Raw genomic sequence first — 13,297 nt, forward strand, 5'->3', positions numbered from 1 at the left:
GCTGTTGATAATGCTTGTGCGACTGTCACTACAGAAGAGCGTGTGTTGATGAAAGACACGACCCAGAAGATGAAGAAAGCAGAAATGGACAATGAAAAATGCAAAGTACCCCGTCTGGCAGTTGGAACCGCCCAGGTAGAGAAGGCCCTTGTTGCTGAGAAAGAGAAGAAGTTGTCCATTTCTTCTTATAAACAAGCTCTGGAAGTGGTGAAAAACAAAGGGGCGCAAGGCTGGGGAAGGATTATTGACATCGTGATAAAAGCAGACATGTTTGGGGTCGGTTATCAGCCGGGTCAAGAGTCGTCTAGACCAAATAGAGGATGTCGCCCACCATACACCTTCGTCAGTGCAGGGATGTTGGATCCTGGTCATGCCCGTTCAGTGGGTGAAGATGTTGACAGCAACCGCGAGCTTGAGGCGTGGATAAAGTCGTGCGTACCAGGCAACTGGAAGGCCTCCAAAAGCATCACTGCCACTCATTCTGAAGAGTAGTATTTCTGTTTTTCAATTTTTGTTTGCATGAAAGCCATACGTTTTGCCCGAAACGTAATGGTCCATTGTAAGGGCCATCTCATGTGTTTCATTATGCAACATTTTGCATCAGTAATGAATGGATGTTTTTGTAGTTAAAAGCGGTGTTCCCTGTTTTTCATTTAATTTTGCAATTTTAAAAAAAAAAAACAAATAAAAATGGCAACGTTTTTTATTCTCTTTCCTTTTGATTTTGTCTCGTTCCAAAGTGATTACTCTCCTGATCTCACCGATAACGATTTGGTTACACCTCTATATGACTTCGACGATCCAAGCTATCATGCCGAGGAAGAAGGCGCAGAAGATTGTGATTTGCTGGAATTAGCCAGGTCATTGAAACAAGAGGAGAAGGTGATTCAACCACACGAGGAGCGATTCAAGATTGTTACTCCAAGCTCCGCCGAGGTTAGAAAGCAAAAGCTGAGGCCGACAAAGGATGAGAAAGAGAGAAGGTGTGAATAGACTATCAAGATGCGAGCAGAGCTAATATGAAAGATGGATTCCCGGTACATCACAATGAGGTATTGGTTGATCATATGGCTCAGGTCTCAGTGTTTATCTTCATGGATGACTTCTTGGCCAAGACCAGATTGAATTGTTGCCAAATGATATGAAGTAAACCAGGTCCATCACACAAGGGGCACCTTCTTGTTCTAAGTTAATGTCGTTCCGTCACATGAGGCCGGTGCCACGTATCAGAGATCTACGGTGACTTCGTTTCATGAGATGATTCATCGTGAAAGCAAAAGCCATGTTGATGACATGATGGCAAAGTCCCAAGCAGAACAGGGGCATCCGGTAGACTTGGGGCAAGTTGTTTGACCAGTTGAGATAACTCATACTTTTAAGTCTGAATCAGTGCACTTATGGAGTGTTGTCCATCAAGCTACCGAGGCTTGTTGTGAGCGAATCAGAGGAATCGAGGTCAATCCTGCTAAAACAAAAAAAAAACAAAAAAAAAAAACAAAAAAAAAAAGAAGAAGAGATAAATTGCAGGAACCTCTGATTCTGATACCTCAGTGAAAGAGATAACTGTTAATCCGGTACTTGATAACCCTCGAGGGGTCTACGAGGTGCGTATTGAGTCAGCATGGCTAGTCTTGTCGAAAAGAGTATGCAATTTACCTAAGCAAAAAGTTTATCGACTGTGAAACAATACACTCACTGTTCGAAAAAACTTGATGTACTTTGGCATAGGCTGCTCGCCGACTGAGACAGTGTATGCTGATTCACTTTGTGGATGTCCAAAACGGATCTGATCAGATATGTGTTTAAGAAGCTAGTAGCAACCCATGGAAAGGTTATCAACCAAGGAAGTTTGAGGTCCCTGATGAGGACATCTCGGGGTACTCAAATCGAAAGATTGAGAGTGACCGATCCCGGAGGAGGGGTCTGACCCCGAATCCGAACGGATTCTGATGTCTGAGGGGGAATGAGATGAGGTGAATAAGTTAGTGCTTCCCGGATCACAGTCGGTTGCACCAACAATGGTGGCTGAACATAAAGTCTGTATCCTGGATATTGAACCTAGGGATGTGCATCTACCTGAGGCAGTGTCTTCCTCACAGATGTATGAGAAGTCAGAGAAGCCTGAATGGATAAGGACTCAGAATGACACGTGGAGTCCCACTGAGGAAGAGGGCTGACAGTTACTTACCATGGGGCAGTTGTACCTAGGAAATGAAGCGCGTTGTTGACCGAGAAATATGACCTCGTGCGTGTCACGCGGAAGAATTGGTTGAAAAGGATCCTTCCTCCTCAAGACGATTGTGGGGCAAATGGACAAACAGTTATGAGTGTCTCATTCGTGGTCAAGACGGTTTTCCTCTGACAGAACCTTGTTGCTTATGACCACGGACGACGACGATTTTCCATTCCCTGTGAATGCGGACGCAGTTAGAAAATACTTCGTGAAAGAAACCCGCTGGACAAAAAAAAAGAAGAGAATAAAGAGTCCAGGCAAAAAATGGGCATCCCGGCGAACCAAGAAAAAGAGAAAGGTTCGGGCAAAAATTAGGGATAAAAATAAAAGAAAAGAACTGTACACCCGGCAAGTTGAAAACCCGCAAGGGCGACTTGGGCAAAAAAGGGTATCCCGGTGGACTGAAACCCGAAAGGGCGGTCCAGGCAAAAGAGGGAATGAAACGAACAACTGCGTCTAGCATGATCATTTGTGCACATGATGACTTGGATAATCTCCGACAGAGACCGATTGGAAAGCGTTTTGTTCAGAAGACAGAAGGTGCGGAAAGTCTTGAGGACATATGAGGTGTAACTGAGTTGGAACCCGATGAGATCACAGTTTCACGTTGCCATTAGGATAGATTTTTTCTTTTATGTGCAATCACCTCTTTCCAGGGTTTGCTTCCCGTGTGTTGCTCAATTGTGAGCCATCTTTTATTCCAATCAGATAAAGCGTGTGTTCGGTCAAATAAGTTTTGTTTTTGTGTCATTACTGTTTTGATTACGAAAACATCTGTTCATTTTGATAAGAATATTTGCCTTTTGAAACATAGAGGTCCCTTCTGATGCATGCTTGTGAGATTGAAATCTGGAAATCTTACTTGGAAGTCTGAGTGACCTAAGTGTTGAAATATCAGAACACCTAGGGCATACCTGGGGCACGTTTTTATCTGACGATCTCTTGTGCAGGTGCTGTTGGACATCTTCATTCACTTGCCAGTTGTAATATGAACCTTTTTGACAAGAGATCCCCTCAGAGTCCAACCAGGGGCAAGGGATAGTTGAACGGTGAAAAGACAGTGAAGGATTACGACGACGGTCCTGGAAAGTTAATCAAGAAGACTCTTCAAAGTCTGATGATTGGAAAGTTTGTATGAATACCAGGAGTTCGATCCCCGTGGAGTACGGACGAGATTGGGAATACAAGATGATGGAGCAGAAAAGTCCAGAAGAGTCTGGGAGTTCTTAAAAGTGGAAAGTCAACACTATGGGTGGATGATGGATACTAGTGTTCGACGAGGCGACCGACATCCCTGTCAAACAAGCTGTATCTCCCCAGAGGATTGAGAGTGTGATCTCCCTGGCAGATTCGAGATCGTTGTCTCCTCAGCAAGCCTGAAGGTTATCACGTCCCCAGCCCAAGTCAGTATTGAAGCTATCAGAGTTATTTTCCCCTGCAGAGATACCTGTGGACAGTACCTTCTTTCTCCAGCAGATCTAAGGATTGCTTCTCCCCAGCAGGCCTATGCTTGCAGATTTCCCCAGTTGAGAATCCCCGCTGAGCGCCTGGCAGTTATTTTCCCCGGGAGTCCCCTGGGGGAGTTTATCAGTAGACCGTTGGTGTGTCCCCCAACAATGGGTTTTGTGATGCTATCATCTCCAGTATGGCCGTGAGTGCTTATCCCAAGCAGGTTTGTGGGAATTCATCTCCAGTATGATATGACGTGTTATCATCCTCAACAGGGTTGTTACTCTCACTGCTACGGTGGTTGTTCTCTCCACAAGGATTGTTCTCCTCAGCAGAATGGTGTGGTTTTTCCTCAGCAAGTTCCCCGAGTGGAGCGGGTCTCATGAAATACATCTCCAGCAGTGATTCTCCTACATATGGATTGGTTGGGTCGTCCCTAGTGAAGTAGCATTTATTTCTCCAGCAGAGTTCATCCTACCAGTGGATTGGACGGGTTTCTGTAATAGACTGATATCTGTATCCCCAGCGGAGTTGTGACTGTTTTCCAAGTCTGAGGTTGTCTTCACAGCAGAGGTTGTGTTGATGGTTTTTCCCCAGCAAGGTTTGTCTTTCCCCAGCAGAATGGAAGTGGACATGGTTATAGGATCCCCAACACAGCTCCTGGAGTTCCCCGGTGGTGTCTCTGGAGGAGACGTGTGTTTATGCATTCATCATTTAGATAAGCATAGCATATCGCATCATTAGTGCATAGCATTCCCATGATCATGGGGCATTGTGTAAAACAAAAAAACTCATGCATCAACATTGCAAACATATCCATTAGCCCGAGGCCGTGGTGACCACCCGAATTGGGTCAGTTGGAAAGAGTTTAGCATCGCTTGGATCGGCTTCAGGATTGGGTTCATCAGCATGGTTGAGAGGTTGGTGTTTTCCCAACAAGTGACTCTTTAGTCGAGTGGGTATCCCCAGCAGTGTTACTCCCCAATTGTTAGCGTCTCGCCAGCTTGGGTCTTTTTCCTTAAGCTGATATGGGTGTGTTTGATCTCTCCATGTAGAGTCTACCCCTTAAGCAGAAAGTGTCAATCTTTTCCTGCCATTTCCCCACTGAGATACATCCTCGTGGATGACGGTTGCTTCCGTTCCCTCCCTAATGGGATGGGTTTTCCCTATTGAGTTCTTTCCTCATCAGGATGAGTCTTGATTCAGTCTGCCTTTTTGGATCGATCCTAAATTGGCTTCTTGTTGACCGTCTCTTGTGCTGCCCTGGGGCATGAATGAATAGTGGCCCACCAACCGGCATTCATTCATTTCATCCTCAGCGGAATTTTGTGGCTTCTACCTACGAACCGGTAGTTGTAAGTCCTATCTTTGTGGTTTTCTACCTACTAACCGGTAGTTGTAAAATCCCACTTTCATCCCCTTGGTGGAGTTAACCCTTTGTGCTCATCCTATCGATGACTGGTTACTTCTCCGTGGTTTTCTACCTACTAACCGGTAGATGTAATCCCCTCTTTACAGTTATCAGTATCCGGTTTGTGATATTGATATTCTTTCCCCTCTGGATACTTGCCTTGATCAAGCAGTATTGTCCCCATTGGGTCTTCCCCTTCCTTTTGGATACTTGCTCCGAGTTAGCAGCTTTATCCCCTGTTGATTGGTCATCTTTTGCATACCTAGTCTGGTACCCAGATGCCTTTCTTTTCGGTCGATTATTCATTTAACAACCTACAACCCGGTTATGGATAATCTTCCATGCGAGTGTATTATCTACGTTTCGATGGCTATAGATAATATGTACTTAAATTTTCCGGTATTCAGACCGAAGGAGTTTCCGACGATCAGGTCGATGTACTCATGGCACAAGGCCAATTTTCCGGTATTCAGACCGAAGGAGTTTCCGACGATCAGGTCGATGTACTCATGGCACAAGGCCAATTTTCCGGTATTCAGACCGAAGGAGTTTCCGACGATCAGGTCGATGTACTCATGGCACAAGGCCAATTTTCCGGTATTCAGACCGAAGAAGTATTCTCCTCTCCGTTGGTGACGATAAACGTCGAGTTTTTCCCGATCATCCGTTGATGATTTGGTTGTGTCCTCCTTCCCAAGTGAAGTATTCTCCTCTCCGTTGGTGTCGATAAACGTCGAGTTTTTCCCGATCATCCGTTGATGATTTGGTTGTGTCCTCCTTCCCAAGTGAAGTATTCTCCTCTCCGTTGGTGTCGATAAACGTCGAGTTTTTCCCGATCATCCGTTGATGATTTGGTTGTGTCCTCCTTCCCAAGTGAAGTATTCTCCTCTCCGTTGGTGTCGATAAACGTCGAGTTTTTCCCGATCATCCGTTGATGATTTGGTTGTGTCCTCCTTCCCAAGTGAAGTATTCTCCTCTCCGTTGGTGTCGATAAACGTCGAGTTTTTCCCGATCATCCGTTGATGATTTGGTTGTGTCCTCCTTCCCAAGTGAAGTATTCTCCTCTCCGTTGGTGTCGATAAACGTCGAGTTTTTCCCGATCATCCGTTGATGATTTGGTTGTGTCCTCCTTCCCAAGTGAAGTATTCTCCTCTCCGTTGGTGTCGATAAACGTCGAGTTTTTCCGGGTCATCCGCTGATGATTTGGTTGTGTTCACTCTCCCCAGTAGAGTTTCCTCCTCTCCGTTGGTGTCGATAAACGTCGAGTTTTTCCTATTCGTCCTATGACGTCTAGTTGTACCTATCCCCATGTGGATTTACCTCTCCGTTGGTCTTGGTAAACGTTGAGTTTTTCCCATTTCGTCCGTTGACGTATGGTTGCATCTCTTCCAGTCATTCATTAATGTCTGGTTACCTCTCCGTTGGTCTTGGTAAACGTGGAGTTTTTCCTAGTTGTCCGTTGGCATCTAGTTGTGATTGTTGTTCCCATTCACCATCGTTGTGATGTCTGGATGTGGCCGTACCTTTTGAGAACAAAACCAAAAAAAAATATACCCAGTAATAAATATCAAACCCCAGTGGACGTTCCCATTGGTGGATCCTTGTATTGTGCAAATTCTTCGGTTCTTGGTATTCAATCCCTGTTTACCCTGAAAGTCTGACAGCCGTTGCTATCATCCGTTCGGGTTCCCAGCTGATTGAATAGGGGCAGCTGTAGCACCTCAAATTTGCACCTATCATTGTACATACATTTTCATATTAGGTCATAGCATATCATGGTCCATTGCATAGCATTGCATTGCCTCTTTTTGCCTCAAGTGCAAGCCAATCAAGGAATTAGGTCAAACTGATCAGGAGATCAGTCAACCAAGCAAGCAAGTGCATTTCTCAAGGAGCCAAGGCCTTAGGGTTGGTCCAACAAGTTCACATGACTTGGAGGTCCATTTGGAGTGTTCATGTCAAGGGTTGAAGGCCCAGAGGTCATCAGTTCATACACAGACAGTCAAAAACCCAAGACAGCCAACAGTCAGTCAAAGCAGTGGATGGTGGCCATTCTTGTGGAATTTGGGCACCATGATCAATAATCAAGAGTTCATACAACTTGAGACATTATTTGAAGGCAAGTTCTCAAGGAATTAGGGTTTGGAATTCATCAGAAGAGGTTCAGTCAACCAGAAACCCTAAAAGTCAACTGTTGGTCAACTGTCCATTTAATCAGGGATTTGATGATTGGATTTGGTTTGTGAGAGCTCATTCATGGCCAAATAGTCCTCATATATCATGTCAAACACCATCATGGAAGAATTTGAAGCCAGATCAAAAATTTCCAAAAATGGAAACTGGGCCTGTAACTGAAACCTGCCATAAATGGAAAGTCTTGATCCTCAAAATTACATCTTGATACAAGCCTCAAATGAATTTTTGCCCAACATGAAAGTTGAAGATCTTGTTCTCCTATTTCCAAAAAGTCCTAGAACTCTCAATTCCCATGTGTGGTTGGCAAGTTATGATCGAATCGATTTCAGAAAATCTTGAACTTCAAAGGGGCATATCTCCCAAACCGTTTGGCCAATTTTGGTGGGGTTTTTTCCTACAAGTCACATTTGATCCCCTCTTTCCAAAAATATAAATTTCATGAGCCAAAACTTCACCAATCAAAATGGCATTTTTTGACTTTTCTCATTTAAATGCAAGTTTGACCAATGTTTGACTTTTTGATATAAACATTTTTTTTAACATTTGGCCAATTGGAACAGCTCAGGAATATCATTTAGAATGTGTTTGCAAGCTCATTTTATGCAGTACATGAGGCCATTGCTTGGTTGCTTGAATTGTAAGAAAAGTACAAACCCACCATGCTACTCCATGCTATCCACCATACCATGATTTGTACTCTTAAAAACAGAAAATTTAGAGGCCATTCTCTGTCATTATGAATAGATTTTGCAGCCAAAAAAACCAGCAAAACAAGAGGCCATGCCAACTTGCTTAAATTTTGGAACAAAAGGACATTTCCACTCCATACTTCCATACCATGCCTTGTACTACCCAACAGAATTTTGGGAGGTCATTTTCTGTCATTGGAAACTACTAGCTGCATCCATCAAACCAGAATTCATTCATGCTGTCACTCAAAAAAAAAACACTTCATTTTATGCATTTTCCAAAACAGTCAAAAAAAAAACTCACAAAGAACTGAGCTTGGCCTTGCTTAATACTACATCTATTCATCATTTTGAACCTGTTTTTAGCAACACTCTCCAACTGGAAGCTCCTTTTCCTCTACTGTTTTAAAGAGGCATCATCAATGGCAGTCCAAGTTTGAAGCTATCTCAAGCCATTGCACGCCAAACAACCTTCATCAACCATCATTTGGAGGGCCTTGCTACATCTGTTTCACCATTAAACACACAAACAACAACTGTTTCGTGGATTTCTTCAAAAACAAGTAAGGATTCGAACATCTCATTTCTTGAAATAATGATAGGCTTTGTGTAGAGCTTGCCTTGCTGGTTACTCTACTCTTTGAATCGTGATGATTGGTTGAATATTTAGAGAGATATGGTGAAATGAACTTTGATGTCCAAACTTGTTCTTGCTTAATATTTTTTGTTTAGCATGGTTTAATGGTTATTGATGTTGGATTATGGATGTGCATGTTTGGATGTACACATTGATATGTTTATTCTTGAATTTGGAAAAAAAAAAAGAAATTTTGACCTGGGTTTGATGGATATGTATACTGCATATTTTTCCTGCAGCATGAATACTGTAAATGTGTTACTGGCATTTCTTTTTACTGTAGCAATTGCCTTGCCTTGTTTTCAAATAAATGTCAAAAGGCCTGGGGCGAGGGGGATTCGAACCCCAGACCTTTGCTTCAAATACCAAGTGTTTTACCACTGGGGCGCAATGCCAATTCATTTATTTAACGCCTTCTATAAAATATATATTAAAAAGAGGCGCTGACTTTACAAATTAAATTAAACGCTGAGTTTCATACTCAGCAAAAGGGCGTTTTGGTCTTTTAGTTTTTTAAATATTCATTCCAGCAATCATTATTTAATTCATTTCCCATTTCAATATTTATTTCATTTAATTACTCAAACTTTGAAAAATCATAAGTTCCTCATTTTAATTCCAAATTCATTGGGAATTTTTGCATCATGTCCATCTTGATCTCTAGTTTTTTGTCACATATTTTCCAGAATTTTTGCATGGTCGAATTTTAAATGGTGCTAGGGTTTGTGACATGTGACCAATTTTTGTATATCTTGCCAAAACATTTGTGAAATGATGAGAATGTATCCAATGGCTCCCAATTTTTTGTGCTTAAACTAGACACATTCATGGTGATTTTGGTGTAAAGTTTGTGAATTTATCATTTGTGGTTTGTGAGATATGATTTTTTGAATTAGGGTGTGACAATTTGTGTCACACCATTGATGTCCAACTTCATGATTTTCATTTCCATGCTTCTTGACCTCCAATTGATCCCAAATTTTGCATGAACCTACTCTTGTATGTCTAGTTTACATTTGAATTTTCTTGGATTTATTTGAACTATTTTCCATTTGTTTGAGATTTTCCTTCCCTGCCTAGTCAAATATTGACTTTGTGTGACACATGTTCCCATTTCATTTGTGAAATTCTCATACTTTATTGGATGGACATGAAATTTTGCATGAGATAACTAGACATCCTCATCTTTACCATGGTTTTGGTCCCATTCATTTATCATACACCATTCTTGACTTATGATTTTTCTAAGTTGATGCATGTTTGGTTGACTTCATTGAGCATGTTCAAATTGGCTTTGACTTTCTGATTTTCATTGACTGCCTTCCACTTGTCCAAATGGGATGAAATTTGACATGCTTACCATGCTATGTGTTAGGATTGTTCATGATTTATTTGGTGATTTTTGAAAATGTTTAAGGTTGCTTTTGAGTTAAGTCTTGCTGTTGACTTCTGTGAGCTTCCGTTTGCCATACTTTGACCTAAATGGTTCATGAAATGATGATGATGATTGATATGAATGTGAACCCAATTGGTTGTGTTTCTTGAACGTTTAAAATTGACTTTGGTTGGATATCCCTTGCTGTCTTGACTTTCTCATTCACTTTTGACCCTAGGCTTGCCCTAGTGGTCCTGTTACTCACCTTTGAGTTTGTGATTTCAGGTTAACCATCAAATGGCCATTGAGACCAATTCTTTTTGATTGAGCTTGCCTAGAATACCATGATTAACTTGTTTGTTCTTGTAGGTGGCTTGGCTCACATGCCCTAAGCCTTGTGCCTTGCACATCCATGTGCCTCTAATGGACTGTTGTTGTCTGTTTCTGTTTGTTTTGTTTGAAGTTGCATACTAACATCTGCTTGACTGTTTCAGGTGCTTTAGTTGCTTAGTTCTTTGTGAACTTTTTGCTTTGCTTTGCTTGTATAAGCAATTTGCATTGAGGTATGTCTCTTTTACTCCATGTAGTCTGGAAGACCTGGCCTGTTACTTGGCCAGGCAACTGTCTGAAGTCCTCCTTAAGAGGCAATGTTTGTGGATGTTTACTTTTGTCCCTGCATAGAGTCAAAGTCCTCCTAAGTGAAGAGGCAATTGGTGGAAGGTAGGGATATGCAATCTATCCCCCACTATTCAGTGTGTCATTTGCTTTGCTCACACCACTGTGTTGATGCATTGCAGATACAAACCCAAGATCTTGTGCAATTGCACAGTTGAGTCAGTTTTAAATGTGTAGAAGGGTTCCCACTTTCTGAACCCACACATTCTTGTCTTGAGCTCTCCCTGGCCAGGGATAAGAGCTGTGAGGTCTCATCCTCACTTCACCTTTCATCTGCTTCACCTTAGCCCCTCAATGGCAAGGTTAAGAGCACCTTTTACCCTATTCCAGTTGGCCCTAGTGCCTAACCTTTTGCTTGAGCCTCTTGTATGCATATAGAGTGTGCTTCTTGTGATTGTGATTGCCTGTTTGCTTTGCCTCTTTAGGTTTTAGCTTAGTCTTGCCCTTGTGCAAGATAGGTTGTGCTTGACTTGCCCTTGTGCAAAGTCAATTCTGTGTGGCTTGCTTCCTGTGTGAGCCATGCTTAGAGTAGTTTGGCCGAACTACGGCAACTCTGATTCTCATGTTCAGATGAGATACGTAGGCACGAGATGCGATGTCTTGTCGAGTTTGACTAACCACTAACACTAATTCTTTTCTCTCACCCCTGTTGTGATTGAGATATCCCCTTTCTCTTGCCCTAGTTGCAATTGAGACTTTGCTTTTTTCCTGTGTCTGCTTAGGATAGGTTGGCCCTAGTGCCATTTAGCTAGAAACCTTAACTTAGGGTGATTTTGCATGACAACATCTAGGCTCGAGTCGTAGTCTCCCTAGAGTTGTGTCTCCCTCTGTTATCTGGTTAGGCTAGAACCTTTGTCCCTGCGTAGGGGAACTACATCGCCCTGATCTTCACACCAGATGAAGTATGTAGGCAGGAGATTGAGCTGATCTCTCCGGGCGCCTTTTCTTTTCTTTTGAGTGTGTGCTTGACAGTTATAGGCTCGAGTCCCCGACTCCCTATCAACCTGTTGTGTTGTTGTGTGCTTATAAGCCGATGTAAGTCCATCGAGTGGCATTTGGGTTCCAGTGTGTGTGTGTTTAGGTTTGGATGTCAATGTAAGTCCAGTGATTGGCATTTGGGCTCCATGTTTGCCTCTTTGCGTGCGTTTAGGTTCGGATGCTGACATAAGTCCAGTAATTGGCAGTCGGGCTCCACGTTTGCCTGTGTTTTGTTTGTTTGTGTGCGTGTCAGCCGAGCTACGAATGCTCTGATTCTTCTCTCGTCCGAGAAGATACGTATGCATAGGATGCGATATCCTAGCGAGCATGTGTTTTCCCCAGTCCGAACTACTTCGACTCTGATGTCTATGCCTGATAGACTAAGTAGGCCCAGGACGCGACATCCTGCCGAGTCAGTTTCAGTCAGTCTCTCTTGTCTCTTTTCAGCCAGTGTGTGTAAGTGTGAGCAGTGTTTAGCAACCAATATTCCTTCCTTTTGTGCGTGGATCCCGTAGAGTACTACGGATGCGTAGGGGTGCTAATACCTTCCCTTCGCATAACCGACTCCCGAACCCATACTCTTTGGTCGCGAGACCATGTTCTTTCCCAGGTTTACTTCGAGCGTTTCCTTTCCCTCTTTTGGGATAAATAACGCACGGTGGCGGCTCTGTTGTTCTTGTTTTCCTGCCGGTTTTTTCGCGTGATGCGACAGGTATCCCCAGCAATGCTACTCCCCACAAAATTGGTAGCATCTTGCAAGCTTGGATCAATTCCCCAAGCAGATGTGGGTGTGTCTGATCTCTCAATATAAAGTCGACCCCTTAGGTAGAAAGTGTCTACCATTTCCTTCTGCACTCCCCACTGAGTTATATCCTCGTGGATGACGGTTGTTTCCATTCCCTCCCTACACACATAATGGGATGGGTTTTCCCTATTGAGTTCTTTCCTCATTAGGATGAGTCTTGATTCAGTTTGCCTTTTTGGATCGATCCTAAATTGGCTTCCTATTGGCTGTCTCTTGTGCCTCCCTGTGGTATAAATGAATAGTTGCTCATTAACCGGCACTCATTCATCTTATCCTCAGCGGAAGTTGTTGGCTTCTACCCACTAACCGGTAGTTGTAAGTCCTATCTTTGTGGTCTTCTACCTGCTAACCGGTAGATGTGAATCCTCTTTTCTCCCCGTTGTGGAGTCAACCATTATGCTCATCCTAGTCGATGACGGTTACTTTTCCGTGGTTTTCTACCTACGAACCGGTAGATGTAATCCCCTCTTTGCGGTTATCATTATCCAGTTTTCGGTATTGATAGTCCTTCTCCCTTTGGATATTTGCTTTGATTAAGCAATCTTATCCCCCAGCGGGTCTTCCCCTTCCTTTTGGATAATTGCTCCGAGTAAGCCATTTTATCCTCAGTGGGTCCTCTTTCATTCACCGTTCGCCGATAATGTTTGTGGTTTCCCCTTTTGATTGGTCATCTTTACATACCTAGTCTCGGTATCCCGATGCCTTTCTTTTCGGTTGATTTATCCTTTAACAACCTACAACCCGGTTATGGATAATCTTCCATGCGAGTATATTATCTACGTTTTGACGGCTATAGATAATATATCTCATGCGCTCTTTGGTCGAAGTTTTGTCCTTCCCAGTTGAGTA

This window comes from Lathyrus oleraceus, chromosome 6 (assembly GCF_024323335.1).
Source record: "Lathyrus oleraceus cultivar Zhongwan6 chromosome 6, CAAS_Psat_ZW6_1.0, whole genome shotgun sequence".
Lineage (NCBI taxonomy): Eukaryota > Viridiplantae > Streptophyta > Magnoliopsida > Fabales > Fabaceae > Lathyrus > Lathyrus oleraceus.